Source organism: Balearica regulorum, chromosome W (genome assembly GCF_011004875.1).
Source record: "Balearica regulorum gibbericeps isolate bBalReg1 chromosome W, bBalReg1.pri, whole genome shotgun sequence".
NCBI classification, from domain to species: Eukaryota; Metazoa; Chordata; class Aves; order Gruiformes; family Gruidae; genus Balearica; species Balearica regulorum.
In genome coordinates this window covers 27,347,309-27,363,661 of record NC_046219.1, presented here as the reverse complement: position 1 = coordinate 27,363,661, position 16,353 = coordinate 27,347,309, and the positions used below count along the sequence as shown (strand labels likewise).

General features: G+C 44.7%; 1 protein-coding gene across 8 annotated transcripts in view; it reads right to left on the bottom strand.

The window, feature by feature from the left end:
• Window positions 1–16,353, bottom strand: part of LOC142599168 (protein Hook homolog 3-like) — a 133,139-nt gene that overhangs the window by 77,480 nt on the left and 39,306 nt on the right. The gene's annotated exons all lie outside the window — the stretch shown is intronic.

Here is a 16,353-nt window from a genome sequence, read left to right as displayed (position 1 = left end):
TGATCTTTAAGGTCCCTTCCAACCCAAAGCATTCTATGATTCTGTGAATTTAATAAGAAGATAGGACAGACTGCACTGATCAGGTACAGGGCATGGCCAGACAAGTTTACTGACCAGGTACTCGTTTACATGTGACTGGCCCTTTTTATCCCCTTACCCCTCTTTTTTCTCCACACTTTTTCCTCCCCAAATGACTTAAACTCCTCTCTTTTCCTGCCTTTGGTTCCTCCTCTAAACATCTCATAATAAGCCCTGTGCAATCCCAAAATGATCTTCCCCTTAATCCCATAACGTGTCCTATACCCCTAGACAGCAACCTCCCCTCAGTCCAAAAAGTACTCCAGCATTGACTTATCTTGATGGATTCCGTGCTTGGAGCACAGGGCTGACATTCTCCTGGGACAGTCCTGAGAGGGGTCCAGACAGGGTGTCTGTATTGGGTATATGTGGCAAGGTTTTGGTAGCAGGGGAAGCTGCTGGGGTGGTCTCTGTGAAAGGACAACAGAGGCTGCCCTGTGCTGGAGACAGCTGGCTCCGTAACAGACCCCAGATCAACGAAGATGGTGGCACCTTTGTAAAAACATATTTAAGAAAGGGTAGAAAACTCCAGGTAGAGAGAGAAGGAGGGAACAAAAAGAGTGATAAGCAACAGAGGGAACCTGAATGTCAGAAATGGAGGAGGTGCTCCATGGTGCCAGAGCAGATATTCACTGCAGCCCATGGACGACCCACGCTGTTGCAGCACACAATCTCTGCAACCTCTCCTCCCTTCCCTTCCTAGGGGATTGGCTGCCCGTGTTCAAGGCCAGCTCTGATATGGTGCAACTATGCAACCTGGGATCACACTGCTGGGAAAGAGTCAGGTGAGAAAGAGCTGGGAGAAGACTCATCAGAGGCCTCCTCACTTTGCTCAGGTGCAGCAGATGCCTAGCCCTTGGACTTGAGCTATGCTGTAGATATGCTGTAGCCAGCCATGTCCCTCAGAAATCAGGACTTGACGCTCTGACTTGACTTCCTGGCTTGACCTCAGACCTGCCTTGTCACTATGGACTTGCCTGGCCATCACTGGACTATTGGCTGAACCTGGCTGCTGTCACCAGACCTGCCCTGCTCTCCTTGCTGTGGGACTGTGCCTTGTCGGTGAAGTCACTGCTCCTGCCTGTCTTGCTGTCACCCTTGGTTCCAAGCTAACCTGCCCTTGCAGAGCACCCGCTTCTGCTGCTCTCTAACATAGCATGATAAAATTAAGCACAGATAGGCACAAATCTCAATCACAAGTCATTAAATGTTTAAAATTTCTGTTCTAACATATCAGCATCCCTTGACCACTGAACTATTTTTGTTTAAGGAATTTCATTCTTGTGAAATTTTAGCAAGACAATTAAATTACATTTTGGTGCTATTTCCTAGTTTCAGTGAAGGCAGTTTTGTTTTCTTTTGTTTTCAAAATGTGTCAGTAACACATCACTGAATCATAGAATGGTTTGGGTTGGAAGGGACCTTAAAGATCATCTAGTTCCAACACCCCTGCTGCGGGCAGGGACACCCTCCACTAGACCACGTTGCTCAAAGCCCCATCCAACCTGGCCTTGAACACTTCCAGGGAGGGGGCATCCACAACCTCTCTGGGCAACCTGTTCCAGTGCCTCACCACCCTCACAGTAAGGAATTTCTATCTAACATCTAATCTAAATCGACCCTCTTTCAGCTAAGCCATTATGCCTTGTCCTGTCACTACTTGTCCTTGTAAACAGTCCCACTGTCCATGTCACCAACAAAGATGTTAAACAGTGCCGGTCCCAATACCGATCCCTGAGGAACGCCACTCGTCACTGCTCTCCACTTGGACATTGAGTTGTTGACTACAACTCTTTCAGTGTGACCATCCAGCCAATTCTTTATCCACCGAGTCATCCATCCATCGAATCCATGTCTCTCCAATTTAGAGACAAGGATGTCATGCAGGACAGTGTCAAATGCTGTCAAATATTGGTTTGCATACAGTTAAAAAGTGATTATAGGAAGTATTTAGTTCTTAATCAGGAAAGAGTACTCTACATGTTCATAGATTTCTTTTTGTTAGCCACAACATAAAATTATATTTAAGCCACTAATTAAAAGTAGGGTTTTCATTCTCAAATGGGGGAAAAAAAAAAAGAACTGCTAAGCTTAGTGATTACATAAGTTTTGCCCCTGAAATTCTATCTTCCAGGAAGCAAACTATATCTGTATTAGAAGACAATATTTAAATAGAATGGGTCGGGTTTAATATACAGTATACTAACTGGCTGGATGCTTTCTACTCTGCCAGTCCCTAGAGTTCTAAAATTTTCCTCTTCTCTTCTCTTCTCTTCTCTTCTCTTCTCTTCTCTTCTCTTCTCTTCTCTTCTCTTCTCTTCTCTTCTCTTCTCTTCTCTTCTCTTCTCTTCTCTTCTCCTCTCCTCTCCTCTCCTCTCCTCTCCTCTCCTCTCCTCTCCTCTCCTCTCCCCTCCTCTCCTCTCCTCTCCTCTCCCCTCCTCTCCTCTCCTCTCCTCTCCTCTCCTCTCCTCTCCTCTCCTCTCCTCTCCTCTCCTCTCCTCTCCATTACTCAGATCTCTGAATATACAGATTTATTTGAAACTATCTGGCTGCCAGGTACCCACCAAGATGCTCTGTCACTCCCTATCCTCAACAGGACAGGGGGAGAAAATACAATGGAAAAGCTCATGCATCAAGATAAGGACAGGGAGATCACTCACCAATTACCATCACGGGCAAAACAGACTTGCTTGGGGAAATTAATTTAGTTTATTGCCAATTAATTGTAACAGAGTAGGATAATGAGAAAGAAATAAGAATGAATCTAAACACACCTTCCCCCCACCCCTCCCTTCTTCCCAAGCTCAACTTCACTCCCCAGTTCTCTACCTCCTCCTCTGCCTGAGCAGCACAGGGGGATGGGAATAGTGGGGTTGCAGTCAGGTCATAACACTTCATCTCTGCCGCTCCTTCCTCCTCACACTCTTCCCCTGCTCCATTGTGGGGTCCCATCCATAGGAGACAATCCTTCGTGAACTTCTCCAACATGGGTCCTTCCCACAGGATGCAGTTCTTCAGGAATGGACTGCTCCAGCATGGGTCTCCCGTGGGCCACAGGTCCTGCCAGGAGCCTGCTCCTGCGTGGGTTCTCCACAGGCTGCATTTTCCTTCAGGGCACATCTACCTGCTCTGGCATGGTCCTCCATGGGATGCAGGGGAAATCTCTGCTCTGGCACCTGAAGCACCTCCTCCCCCTCCGTCTTCATTGACCGTGGTGTCTGCAGGGTTGATTCTCTCACATATTCTCATTCCTCTCCCTCAGCTGCTCCTGTGCAGCATTTTTTACCCTTCCTTAAATATGTTATCGCAGAGGTGCTGCCACCATCACTGATTGGTTCAGCTTTGGCCAGCGGTGAGTCCGTCTTGGAGATGTCTGGAAATGTCTCTGTCTGACGTGGGGACAGCTTCTGGTGTCTTCTCACAGAAGCCACTCCTGTAGCCCCCCCACTACCAAAACCTTGCCATATAAACCCAGTACAGTATAGTAACTGAACAATACTTTTAATAAGACAGTGTCCTTGCAGCTATCAGCAAGTAAAACAAGTAACTAACTAACTGAATAAAAAGATAACTTACTTACAATGTGGGGGAAGGGGGAGGAGTGAGTCATGTATCCATGTATTCTTCCATAATTCTCCATAGGCAAGAACATTCAATCAAAGTTTACAATTGTGATACCTATAAGATCAATTCAAGCAACTAGAGCCATTGTTCAATAGATGTGACCAAACAAAAGGGAAGCCATTGTAACTTAGAAAATAATTAGTTGTAAGATAAGAAGCCCTAGGACAATCTCATTGTAAACAGCTCGGCCCTGGAAGAACAGATGTGCAAAGATAAGAAAGTTACAAGATGATCACAAAACCAGCCTTGAGGGATAAGGTATACGTGATACCAGGATTGAATCTGGAGACTGATTGACCACCCAGAGGTGCCAACCAACATGCTAACGAGTTCCTGGAAAATCCATGAATGTGATAAGCACTACTTGGAAATATACTGAATATGTATATTAACATAGTATAAATACTTGCTAGCTTTGTCTTTTGGGCGTGCATGTTAGGTGGAGTTATCCCCCGTGCACCCAGCGCTGCAATAAAGAATGCCTGCTTTCTAAAAATTCAAAATAAGTCTTAGAGAGTGAATTATTTTGCCGCTTTCCGGTAACAATTGGGTATTTTTCTAAATAGCTGTGTCAAAGGTGCTGAGATTACTGGTCAAAGGGAAGGTATCAGAGAAGTGAGACAACCACCCCTGCACATTCTGTCTTGTCACCCATTTTCCATTCTAGGCTGGATTGCTGGATCCTTTATTTGGTTTGTAATACTGACAGTTCATACAAGTGGTTGACTCTTGCACCATATGATGGTGGATACAGAGAGCGACTCTGTCTAGCAACAAGAATATGCCTCAACAAGCTATCAGTTACTTGAAATAAACTGCTCTATGAGCAGCAGAACCAAGAGAGCTGGTTTTGGGAGGAATGTCCCTTGTCCCCCAGCCCACTCATACTGCCTCATCAGTCTCCCTAACTTCTGCTGGCATCCCCATTGTCACCGAAACCCGGCAGGCATTCTTTATTGCAGTGCTGGATGCACGTTGGGTGGAGCTATCCCCCGTGCATCCAGCGCTGCAATAACGAATGCCTGCCTTTTAACACTACATTGGTGTTAAGAGGTTTATTCCCGGGTTTCGGTGACAGTTTTTGGCGACGCAGATGGGACACTGCTTTTGAACCTCGACGGATCCGTGGGATTGCAGGACCTCCAGCCGGCACCGGGGACTTCTCGGGGAGAACCTCCGATCCCCGGACCGAAGAGCTCTGAGCAAGACCCCTGGGAGAGGTAAAGGCATTCTTATTTGATCTGAATATTTGCATGAGTTGAAGGCCTTATTCAAGGAGCCCCGTGGCTCTCACCACCGCGATGGGACAGGCCTGCACGGGGACAGGCCCGCACCAAGAGCACGGGAGGCCTGCTCGTAAGGCACGGTGAAAGCTGCGCAGAGTTGGGCTAGGGAGACGTCTCAGGTAAAAGTCTCTGCTAGGCGAAAGCCTGTGGAGCAGGGCCCACCGGGGAGGGGAAGCCTCCAAGATTGGGATTTCTGGTGGCAGGAGAAATCCCTGGGATTTCCAGTGGCAGGGGAAATCCCTGAGGGAGCTCTAACACGGGTTGGGGTCCCTCTGACTAAGTGCTTGTGATGATAGTGCACAATCACAACCACTAAGTCCCTGGGAGATGGGTACTTTTCCGAGTAAGAAACCAATCCCATGAAAAACACCACTGGGATGTGTTTTGGAACATTGGAAAGATCTGGGAAAAAATGATCCTTTGACTCGGAAACAATTGGTTGAATATTGTAATCACTGGTGGCCACTGTATACTTTAGAGAGTGGGGAAAAGTGGCCGGAGAATGGGACATTGCAGTATAACACAATTTTGCAATTGATGCTATTTTGTAAATCGGAAGGTAAATGGAATGAAATGGCATATGTAGATTTGTTTTTCACACTGCAAAATCATCCGGAATGGCAAAGGCAATGTGAATTGGTTTCACCTAGTTCTGTGGTAATGGCATTAAAAGGGCAGGAACCTGATAAAAATTTGAAAAAAGGCTGCTCAGCTTGTGATATTGGTAAACGGTGTTTTAAATGTGAATTTGAAGATGATGATGTTGAATTATTGGTTGCACCTCGCAGAAGGCTAGGAAATGATCAAGGGGATCAAAATCTGGGGGCCAATAATGCTTCCGCCCCTCCTGAGGAAGGGGAGATGGAAGGATTCAGCCCGATTGCGGGGAGGACAAGGGGAAGAGGGGGAGGAGATGGATTAACTCCCCTCCAGGCCCCTCTTCGACAGGCAGTTGGCAATGTGGGTCCGGTAATGGGAAAAGTTCCCTTCTCAATAACTGATTTAAGAGCATGGAAAGAAACTGCAGGCACTTATCGGGATGATCCCAAAAGGGTTGCCAAAGTAGTAGAAACAATAATCAGAACCCAAAACCCCGATTGGGAGGATTTGCAAGTAATATTGGATACTTTGTTGGAAGATACTGAAAAGAAAATGGTATTAAATACAGCCAGAAAACAAGTAGAAGGAGCTCATGCTAATGGGATTATACAAGGGACAGTGGACCAGAATTTTCCATCCACAAACCCTGAGTGGGACCCTAATCAGCCGGGGCCCAGAGGGATGCTGACTAGATATCAGAAGTGGATTTTGTTTGGTGTTAGACATGCAATGCTAAAAGCAATTAATTGGTCTAAACTTTATGAAGTGAGACAAGAATTAAATGAGTCCCCTTCAGCCTTTATGGAAAGACTGAAGGTGACTGCTAGAAAATACACTAATTTGGACCCAGAAAAAACAGAAGCAGCTATACAATTGGCCTCTATATTTATGGAACAATCAGCCCCAGACATCAGAAAAAAGCTTTAGAAATTGGAAGGGGCTGAGTCCAGAGACTTAGGTAAAATGCTTGAAATAGCCTGGACTGTGTATAACAACAGAGAAAAAGAAAAAGAGGTCAGACAAATGCAAAGGGATGGAAAATTCTGGCAATCTTGACTGAGAATAATAAAGGAGGCATGGGAAGGGGATGAGGAATAAATATTGGTGATCGGGGACTTGGAAGGAGAAGGGTGATTTCTAGATTGGCAGGTGATCAATGTATGGTTTGTAAGGAGCCTGGGCATTGGAAAAAGGATTGCCCCAAAGCTGGGGGATTAGATCCAACACTCCAGGCTGTTAAATTGATGACTCTAGATGATGAATCATGAAGGGGACCGGGGGAGTCAACCCTAGCTGAGCCCCTGGTTACATTAAGGCTAGGGAATGAAGAAATAAAGTTTTTAGTAGATACGGGGGTTACATATTCGGTACTGAATACATGTAAAGCGAAACTCAGTCATAAATCAGCAGAGGGTGTTGGTGCGACGGGGCGAAAAGAGAACCGGCCTTTCTTGAAACTGTTAAAATTTAAGCTGGGAAAACAGTGGGTAACACATCAATTTTTGTATATGCTTGAATGTCCGTTGCCTTTATTGGGATGAGATTTATTAAGCAAATTAGGTGCACAAATAATTTTTAAAGATGGAGAAATCAGATTACTAATACCAGAATCAAAAGCCATAGAGGCGAGAGTATTTATGTTACAGGATTCCTCCAAGGAGGAACAGATTCCAGAAGAAGTGGACAATGCAGTTACTCCTTTGGTATGGGCAAGTGAAGTTCCGGGACGATCCAAACTGGCAGAACCAGTAAAAGTGACTTTAAAACCTGGAGCCAAGCCGGTAAGACAAAAACAGTATCCTATTAAGTGGGAGGCTCGAAAGGGATTAGAGGAATTAATCACAAAATTTTTAGAATATGGGCTGTTAGTAGAATGTGAATCAGAATACAATACCCCTACATTGCCAGTAAGGAAATCAGGAGGCAAGGAATATCAATTAGTTCAGGACCTGAGTAAATCAGATCGTTCAAGATATACACCCAGTAGTGGCCAATCCATACACTTTACTGACCTCTTTGAAGGAGGAACATAAATGGTTCACTGTACTGGATCTAAAGGATGCCTTCTTCTGCATACCTCTGGATACAGAAAGTCAAAGCATATTTGCTTTTGAATGGGAAAGTCCTGCTACAGGACGAAAAATGCAACTAACGTGGACTGTACTTCCACAAGGATTTAAGAATAGCCCCACACTATTTGGAAATCAATTGGCAAAAGAGTTAGAAATGTGGAAGAAACAGAATCAAGGAGAAGGTATATTATTACAGTATGTAGATGACATCCTGATAGCAGCAGAAAGCAAAGAAACATGTTTTGAAATGACCATCAGTTTATTGAATTTCCTGGGCCAGGGAGGATACAGAGTCTCCAGAAACAAGGCCCAGATAGGGAAAGAAGCAGTGATTTATTTGGGATTTGAGATATCTCAAGGACAGAGACAATTGGGAAATGAAAGAAAAGAAGCCTTTTGTCAGATCCCCGAACCTAACAGTCCAAAGGAACTGAGAGCCTTTCTGGGAATGATTGGGTGGTGTCGACTCTGGATTCTAAATTATGGATTGTATGTGAAACCCCTATATGAAGCCCTGAAGGAATCTAAAGACCAATACTTGATTTGGACACCTGAATGCCATAAATCATTTAAAGAACTTAAAAAGGCATTAATGATGGCCCCTGCATTGGGTCTGCCTGATCTAACCAAACCTTTTGAGCTGTTTGTGCACAAAAGGCAACATCTGGCCCTTGGAGTGCTGGCGCAATGGCTGGGATCCTGGAAGCGACCGGTGGGGTACTTCTCCAAACAACTTGACATCATGAGTAAAGGATGGCCGGGATGTTTGCGTGCCGTGGCAGCAACGGTGCTGCTGATTCAGGAAGCCCGAAAATTGACTATGGGCCAAAAGATAGTGGTATATGTACCGCATATGGTAATAACTGTCTTAGAACAAAAGGAGGGTCACTGGCTATCCCCTAGCAGAATGTTGAAATACCAGGTTGTCCTATTGGAACAAGATGATGTGGAATTAAAAACCACAGGAATTGTAAATCCGGCAATGTTCCTGTCAACAGAAAATCCTACTGAGAAATTGGAACATGATTGCCTGCTAACCATTGAACAAGTTTATTCCAGCAGACCGGACCTGAAGGACGAACCTTTGAAGGATCCTGATCTGGAACTGTTTATGAATGGAAGCAGTTTCGTGCAAGAAGGAAGGCGAATAGCCGGGTATGCTGTTGTCACCACCGACAAGATATTGGAGTCAGGGACACTACCTGCAAATACATCAGCGCAGAAAACAGAATTGGTGGCGTTAAAGCAGGCTTTACGGATGGCAGAAGGGAAAAGGGTAAACATATGGATGGATTCCAAATATGCATTTGGTGTGATCCACGCTCATGCAGCTATCTGGAAAGAAAGAGGACTGTTATCAGCCCAAGGATCACCTATAAGACATAAGGAGGAAGTTCTTCAACTCCTACAAGATGTACAAAAACCGAAGGAAGTGGCCGTAATGCATTGCAAGGCTCATCAGTTTGGTCAGACGGCTGTCAATATAGGTAATCGATTGACAGATAAAACTGCAAAGGAGGCTGCAGAACAAGGTATCCTTGCACTAGTACCAGTAAAACAGGTGAAAATTCCAAATTTAAAAGCAAGATGCAGCAAACTAGATGAACAATTGGCAGAGCACTTAAAAGCATCTCAGAATACGGAAGGATGGTGGGTAACACCAGAAAATCAGGTAATAGTGACCCCACAAGTTATGATAGAACTTGCAAAAGAAAAACATGAGCAGACACATTGGGGTGTGGATGCTATGGTTACAAGTTTGAGAACATCTGTAATGTGTGTAGGAATGACAGGAATAATTAAATCAATAATAACTAAGTGCCCGATCTGTCTTAAAAATAATCCTTTAAACCAGAGGAAAGCACCTTTAGGAGTAACAAAGCAGGGTAATTCCCCAGGAGATTATTGGCAAGTTGATTTCTCTGAGTTACTTAGACAAAATGGGTATAGATACTTGTTGGTATTGATTGATATGTTTTCTGGATGGCCAGAAGCTTTTTCCCTGTCGCACCAACAAAGCAAGAGAAGTGGTTAAAATATTGTTAAAAGAAATAATACCAAGGTTTGGGGTACCATTAGGCATGCCCTCTGATAGAGGACCACATTTTGTAGCAGAAATAGTCCAACAAGTAAGTAAAATCTTAGGGATAAATTGGGATTTACATACTCCCTGGAGACCGCAATCAAGCGGGAAAATTGAGAGAATATTCAGACCTTGAAAAGACAAATGAGTAAAATTTGCCAAGAAGTATCTTTGAAATGGCCACAGGCCTTGCCGCTAGCTCTTTTAAGAACAAGGATCCAACCAAGGTCTAAAGATGGTGTAAGTCCATATGAAATACTGTATGGCAAACCTTACCAAACTCCCCTAATCCCAGGGGATATGAGGGTAACAGGAGAAACAGATTTGAAAACGTATTTGATTTCTTTAGGAAAGACCCTCGAAGCGCTCAGAAGATATATTGTGCTAACTAGACCGCTTGCCCTGGATACGGCTGTATACCAATACCAGCTGGGTGACTTTGTGTACATAAGAACATGGAATTCTGAACCACTCCAGGAGAAGTGGAAAGGACCTTTCCAGGTACTGTTGACAACTTATACCGCAATTAAGGTAGAAGGAGTGGAGCCGTGGATTCACTCCACTCAAGTGAAGAAGGCACCATCAGATCAGTGGACATCCAAACAAGAGGGACCTTTGAAATTGAAACTAAGTCGCGTTCAGTGAATTATTTAATCAAGGGATTGTATAAGTTCTGTGGCTTTGTTGTGAATAATATTAACTGTGCTATTGATACAGCAAACTTAATCAGTAATGAGATGGTTAATCGCTCTGGGTATTTTAGCATTTTGGATAAGAAATGGTAATTCTCAAATTTTACTACCAAAATGGGATCAGAACAGAAATATCTGGGAGCTGTTAGCCAGAGAAGTAACCAACATGTCCTCCTTCTGTTTAGATGCAGGAAATTCGGTGGGAGAAATGTATAGTTCTTGTCTAATAGGAGTCCCGACTCCTCTGGAGTTATTGAAGAATTATACTATGTTTAAAGGCTTTGATATTAGCCTAACTTACTTTCAACTATACAATATGGGAAAAACAACTAAAATTAAAGAAAAAGGGATGCTAAAAGTTAAAATATGAGGTACTCTCCCAGCTATATATTGTGGCACCTTTGTGAATTGTACCTCAAAATGCAAAAACTCAACACAACTCCGGCCCCCTTTAACCTGTAATAAAACACAGGATATAAGTTATGCCTGGAGTCATACTAAATTGCCTTTAGGGTGGTTTTTACTTTGTGGAAGAATCGCTTATACCTATGTACCAGCTAATACAACAGGAGGCCCTTGTTCAATAGGTAGATTAGCTCCTTTATTACTGAACAAGGAAGATTTGGAACACAAAAATAGATCAGAGAGAGATGTTCATCAGTTGCCTGAAGATTGTGATTCTCAAGTCACTCTATATAGTAGCAGTGAAATGGCGGCTGCTGCAGTATTGACTCCAGGAGTAGGAGTAGCCATGAATTATCATATGTTAAAAAGGATTGCTTGTGCCTTGGTAAAAGATATAAATTATACCTCACAAGCTTTAACGGCTTTGGGAACTGAGATGGTTCAAGTCAGAGAGGCTACCCTGGAAAATCGAGCTGCTATAGATTATCTATTATTGAGGCATAATCATGGGTGTGAAGAATTTAAAGGAATGTGTTGTTTTAATCTTTCGGATAATTCGCTATTAATAGAAAAGAAAATTCGGCAGTTAAAAGAATTAGCTTCCTCGGTTACAGAACGAGAAGGATTGGACTTATCTTGGTTGACTTCATGGCTTCCTAATTTAAGTTGGTTGAAGCAGTTATTTGTATTCGCTTTATTGTTTATAAGTATAATTATCATTACCTGTTGTCTAATTCAGTGCATATCTTTGTGTAGGCTAGGAAAATATAATGAGTGGAAGTATTGAAAAGATGATTATTTCAAAACTTCCAAAGGGGGGAAATGTAACCGCGGGATAGGGACCGTGAAACAGAAACTATAGAATCAGGTTGAGATAATTAGTTTGTAACCAAGGTAATACGTAATGAAGCTAACTGACCATGGCAAGGTACAATGCGGCTATGTTCCATGTACAGTCCCTACCAAACTGAACAATAGGTTTGGAGATATTCATCTTATGAAGTAAGTCGTTATGGACAGGTGCATCCACAGCAAGGATACTGCGCATGCCCGCAAGAAGAGGGTCACCCAGCGAACACGAGTGTGCGACCACTGACGACCACCAGAGACCCTTGAGGACCACCGACTCAAATCACTGAGCATGCGTGACGGGGAGGAGAATATGGAAATGGATTCTAAGAAATGATTATCATAGGACTGCCTTTTCTGAGAAAAACGATGAATATGTATGTTTTGATCCTACATAACCTGTGTGTTGGTGATCACCTGGCATGCACGTTGGGTGGAGCTATCCCCCGTGCATCCAGCGCTGCAATAAAGAATGCCTGCCTTTTAACACTACATTGGTGTTACGAGGTTTATTCCCGGATTTCGGTGACACCATTAGTGAAGAGACAGTACATGCTATAGATAAGTTCAGAGTTACATGTGACTGGCCAGGCAATGCACACAATGCTGACAGGTCTGTTGGCCAAACCAAAACATGTACAACAGCAGTCTTCCCTACCTTTTTGTCATAAGGCACTTGTTTGTGCATTTTCTCTATTAATCAGCTGATGTTCTGAATAGGGGAATCTAATTAGCGTATAACAATTTAAAAAAAAAAAAAATATAACTTGGCAATACTTGAGTCAGGCCCCACAAACTCAGGCTTCGCCTGTCTCATGCTCCAGTACAAAAGAAAACAATTAATAAAATAGTTGGAATGCAGAAGCAGGATAAGAGAAGCCGTAAATTAGGGAATAGTCCTTGGGTATGAACTAGAAAAGACACAAAGTTTGAGGCAACCTGATAAAGGGAGGCCCAACATGCCAACAAGCCTGGGACCATCTGGGCGGGATGGATAACAAGGTTGCTGAGCTTGCAAAACGGGGATAATGAAGAAGAGGTCACCCAACTCTGTACACTGAAGAAGAGGAGAAAGAGGAAGATTTGAGGAGGACGACCCCTGACGACCACCTGAGAAAGAAACTGCGCAGGCGTATCAGGACATTAGCATATATTCAGGAGTTCCCGGAATAATAATGAATATGTATTAAATGTATCAGAAACCTAATGAATATGTAAACTCTTTTGTAATATAAATCACGAACAATTTGTTTCTCCTCGAGACGCACGTTCGTGGAAATATCCCGGTGCGACTCCCAGCGCTGCAATAAAGGATACCTGCTTAATAGTCACATTGGCTATTGAGTGAATTTTCTTTGATTCAGTTCATAAGCCTGTAAGAACTAAAACATCTCAGAATTTTAAGCCTTTTGCTAAACATGGCTGAAACAGGTTCAGAAAAGGCTTTTGCACACCAGAACAAGGTGAATTTATGGGACACATGAACTGGCAGAAAAACCATGACAGTATTGTTTCCCTAGGAAACTAGGCTGGAAATGGCATTTTAGGAAGTCACATATATCCTGATTTTCCCATCGAATGTGCTCAGTGTACATTTGAATTTATTTTTTATCTAAAGCTACACTGACATATAAATGGCTAACTGTTCTTTCAGGTTTTAAGCCCAAACGCTCCTTAATTGCACCAGTGAAACTTCTACTGCCTTGAAGGTTTGCATAAGAAAGAATCAAGAAAAAGTACTAAAATACTAGGTGGCAGAAATGATCTAGCAAACACAGTGTTGTGAAAGACTGGACTGTAAGAACATTTGTCTCAAAGATCGCTTGCTCAAGCGGAAAACCCCTCCGGCTACTGAGTGCGATAAGGACGATTACAGGGTCATAGAGACTTTCCACTTGCGAAAAACGCCCTGCAGGGTCATGCACCGCTGAGTCAGATGACAGTCGTGTGCGCGTGTGCGCATGTGCAGGAACGCGGAGCCGTGTCGTATGTGCCGTCATCATGAAAGCCGCCTCCGATATAAAAAGGAACTGCTAAGATAGGTGGGCGCGCGCTTTTGTTCATTCCCGCAGAATGAGGGATTTGGGCCCCCGAGGCACTGTGAATCCGTGGCGGTGACTATTCTTGTGATTCTGTCCCGGAGTCTTGCTTGGTTTTCTGCCTTTCTTTTCTGCTCTATCCTATCGTTCTTATCGTTTACCTTTACTTTTTTCCATAATAAAAACCGTTTCCGGTATACGGCATTTGACCTCGTTTGTGCCTTAGTCTCGCTCTCGGGATCGTATCGAAACCTCCCTGACAATGGATCGGGACAAGTGTTAACACACACAAAACAGAAGAGCGCCACTTTCTCTTCTACAGCTCAATAATTTTACAGAGCTGTCAAAGCAAAAAACATTTTGCTTTTTTATGCAAATAAATTACTTTTTTGCTATTTTTATGCAGTCATTTCTCAGAGCACAAACTATTTTTTAAAGAGTAATTATTTTCACACTTTGCAATAAAAAGAGTAAGTCCCTTTATTCACACTGCTCAGTTGCTCAAATGTTAATTTAAACATACAGTTTGGTCAGCAGCTCTGGTGCTGGCACGATCTGCAACCGAGCACTCTCAGAGGGGTTTCCAGAACTGAAGGAACCTCAGGAGGAGCTGAAAGAACCGTCAGGAGCCCGCAGCTCGCGCAACAGCGGCTGACGAGACCTGGGCGGGGCCAGGAGCAACGGCGGGAGATTTAAATGCGGCGTAACTGAAACTAGTAGTCAGTTGCTGAGGCGAGCAGCTCCAGTGTCGGCGTGGTCTGCGGGGAAGCACTTTAGCGCGGTGCACAGAAGGGTTTCCTAAACCGGGGGAGCCGTCAGGAGCTAACAGTGGCTAACGAGACCTGGGCGGGGCCAGAAGCAACAGCGGCCAAGCCCGCCCGCGCCGCGCCCCCCCCCCCCCCCCCCGCCACGTATAAAAGAAGCCCTTAGGGAACACGAGTGATCGGGGTATGGAGTGTCAGCAAGGGTGTGGTATGGCAATTAGTGCAGGAAGGGCGCTGTAGCTCTGCTGGCTCGACCAGGGAGCAATGGTATCCCCTTGGCAGAGAGCCATGGCCTCTCTAAGCTCTGCACCCACCACAACTGATGCAGCTTTCCCAGACAGAGCTCCGGTGGGAACACACTGCTACCCAGGTGTCAGGCTGCAGGGTATGCCCTACTCTTATGCCAGTACTTGATGGCAGCAGTGAGCACACCTGTGGGAGGTGTGCCCAGGTGGAAGAACTCCTCAACTTAGTGGCAGAGCTCTGGGAGGAGGTGAGTAGGTTGAGGAGTATTAAGAAGTGCAAGCGAGAGATAGACTACTGGAATTGCACCCTACCTTCCCTGAAACAGGCCCAACAGGCAGGCAGGCAGGCAGGATGCATGATATGGAGGATTCCCTATCCTCTCTCTCTGCCTGGCTGAACACATTGACTTAAGGGATAGGGGGCAATGGCAACAAGTTCCTGGCCGATGCAATGGGCATGTCTGCCCTGTGACTTCCCTGCCTTCCCAGGTGCCCTTGCATAACACGTATGAGGCTCTACATGTGGAACCAAATATTAATGAGGATGATGGTTCATCTACCTTGGAGGTGTCACTGAGGTTAAGTTGGCCTATGCCCTGTGTCAAAGCTACTTCCATAAAGAAAAAAAGATGGGTCATTGTCATAGGAGACTCCCTTCTGAAGGCAACAGAAGGCCCAATATGCAGACCGGGCCCACTTCTTAGGGAAGTTTGCTGCCTCCCTGGGGCCTGGGTTAAAGATGTGAAGAGAAAGCTTCCAACCCTGGTACGGCCCTCAGATTACTATCCATTACTGATTTTTTCAGGTAGGTGGTAATGAAGTTGCGACAAGAAGTCTGAGGGCAATCGAGAGAGACTTTAGGGCCTTGGGACAACTGGTTAAGGGATCAGGAGCACGAGTAGTATTCTCCTCTATCCCTCTAGTTGCAGAGAATGATGAAGGGAGAAACCAAAAGAGCCAGCAAATCAATACCTGACTCTGAGCCTGATGCCACCGGCAAGATTTTGGGGTTTTTGATCATGGGTTGGTCTACATGACACCAGGCTTCCTGGTGACAGACGGGGTACACCTGTCTCAAAGGGGGAAAAGGATCCTTGCACAGCAGTTAGCAGGGCTCATGGAGAGGGCTTTAAACTAGATTTGAAGGGGGGAAGGGATAAAACCAGGCTCACTAGAGATAAGCCTGGGGGTGGCATGCCAATGTGTGAGGGACAGTGTGCTAGCGAGGTCCTTCAGTCTGCCGTCTCAGTGGAGGTAGGGGATGGAGATCCATGTGGCAGCAAAGACACAAGGGTTATTGATGTGTTAAAAACCATGGAAGAACCTGAGAATGGTCACATAGGAATTAGAGCTTCCCCCCCCCAAAAAGGTGATGGGATCAGTAGCCTAACTGAAGTGCATCTACACCAATGCACACAGCATGGGCAACAAACAGGAGGAGCTGGAAGACATTGTGCAGCAGGAAAACTATGATATAGTTGCCATCATGGAAACACGATAGGAAGACTTGCACAACTGGAGTGCAGCAATGGATGGCTATAAACTCTTCAGGAAGGAGAGGTGGCGGGGTGGCTCTGTATGTTAGAGAGTGTTTTGATTGTCTAGAGCTTAACTGT